Consider the following 2117-nt stretch of genomic DNA (forward strand, 5'->3'; position numbering starts at 1 on the left):
CTTTTAGTACCATACTTAAAGTGTAAATTTATTTTATATACCAATTGGAAGTCACAGGAAGCACAGATTGCAATGTCTGATGAACTGATTTTTACTCACAGTTGAGACCTGATTCCTGCAAAATCCTTAACTGTATATCCCACTTTTTCAAATCTTCCTCTTTGATTGTTCTCTCTGAATTTCAAGTATTCCAAGCATTCAAATGGATTATACCATCTTCAATGTCAATGAATACCTAGTATCAGAAAGAAAAACTCAGTGGTTCCTTAAGGGATTTATACAAAATTATAGCTATTTTTTTTCACTTGGCATTCTAGGCTCAGTATTGGGAAAAAAATTAAGAAATAAAACGTAAAAAAGACAGAGTGCACCATCAAAACACAAATAAACAGAGCAACAATGTAGTTTCATCATATAAACAAGTTACACTGCACTAGATTCTAAATAAATACTCACTATATTGGTCTCCCCAGCAAGGGTGTCCACTCTCAGTCCTTTAAGTTCCCCCAATCCATCTAAAAGAAAGGAAAAAGTTATAGTACAATTAGAATTCATGAAACAGACCAGGACTCTACATAGAGTCATATAAAACTGTGACATTTACCAGCTAAAAGTCTAGCTTTCTTGTGATCATTTTCTAGCCTTCCAATATAGTTCAGACTAATATAAAAAGATGATACACACACATATAGATATATATAATAAAAGTCTTTGCATTTGAGTTATACTAGGTATCTCAATTCAAGTACAAGACTAATGATGTATTTTAGTTATTAAACCAAACCGATGAAGGCAGCTCAGATTGGTTGATCCGTGAACAAGTCATAGTGTATTTGATTTTCTTGATTTGATCTTTGGCTCTTAATTGTCTGGATGTTATGTGTCGGTAGCAAGTTGATTTGTTATTTTGGGTTGATTTATGAACTGTTTTTGTTTTTCTTCTATGGGTATTGATTTGATATTCATAGTGTGATATATCTATCTTCCTTTACTGATACAGGCATGCACAAACATGCATTAAACTCTTTCTGAAAGACATGTATTCATCATAAATGGATATAATTGAAACAAATCAAAGGTTGCTTCAAAACAACTCTATGTTAAGAAGATCTTAGTTTATCATTGCTCCATGCTTGCATCATGTCTCCTATGTTCACCACTAGTGTCCCTTCAGAAGGGCTTATGTCTATCCACTTTCCTTCATGTGACTTCACTTGAAGCCCTCCAATTTCATCTTGGTACAAGATTCTGTTTTCTCCCTCATCCTCCTACCTTTTCATTTCTTTCCTTTTATTTGCTTGCAATATTCCAGAAATATATATAGTGGAAGTGTTGCAGTCGTACACACGTTTTTGTTAACAAATAGAAAATCAGAAATGCTCTTCACAAAGTCCAAGTAGGTTTTTTCAATCTGCTCAAACATGCCAGCCAATTGTTATTTCAAAATTCACAAAGTCCAAGTTCTCTCTCTTTTTACATATATAAGTTACATATATGTCTCTGGAAATGCGTAATGTTACTGCCAAAAAAGAACTGCAGATACATTATATACACAGTTATATAGGGATTATCCGTATATAACTTATATACACTTATATACGGAAAATCCGTATATAACTTATATACTGTTATATACGGATTATCCATATATAACCGTATATAAATTATATACGGATTTTCCGTATATAATACTACCTACGACAGTATTAAATACGGATTTTTGTCCGTATGTAATCCGTATATAACCAGAAATTATATACGGATTTTAGGCCTTATATACAGATTTGGGCTGTAGATAATGACAATTTTTCTTGTAGTGAACCGAAGTAGAATATAGAGTTTTAGCTTCCAAAATATGTGAAATTCAATGACTTCTATATTTGCATAAATTTGATTCAGTCTCAACTTTAAAAATGCATAAATTAGGCCTCAAAATATAACAATGTTAAAAAGTAACATTTGATTGGAACTTTTATAAGATTTTCTTTTGATATGCTCTTCCAAAAAGGTCAACAATTACTCCTCAAATATATCTTTTATTGGACGTTATGTAAAGCAGTAATAATGCAATTTACCAAATTAAAAGTATTATATTAAGTCCGCGTGACTTGAAATCA

The 2117-nt window shown here is 31.7% G+C and overlaps 1 long non-coding RNA gene across 1 annotated transcript; it reads right to left on the reverse strand.

Annotated features, from left to right (window-relative positions):
- Window positions 1-209: 209 nt before the first annotated feature.
- LOC111241374 lies at window positions 210-652 on the reverse strand. Its single transcript, XR_002667327.1, has 3 exons — window positions 605-652; window positions 457-515; window positions 210-235 (listed from the first exon to the last, which is right to left on the reverse strand). It is a non-coding gene; the product is annotated as an uncharacterized LOC111241374 (long non-coding RNA).
- Between the last annotated feature and the right edge of the window lie 1465 nt (window positions 653-2117).

The sequence above is a fragment of the Vigna radiata genome, chromosome 1 (genome assembly GCF_000741045.1).
Source record: "Vigna radiata var. radiata cultivar VC1973A chromosome 1, Vradiata_ver6, whole genome shotgun sequence".
Lineage (NCBI taxonomy): Eukaryota > Viridiplantae > Streptophyta > Magnoliopsida > Fabales > Fabaceae > Vigna > Vigna radiata.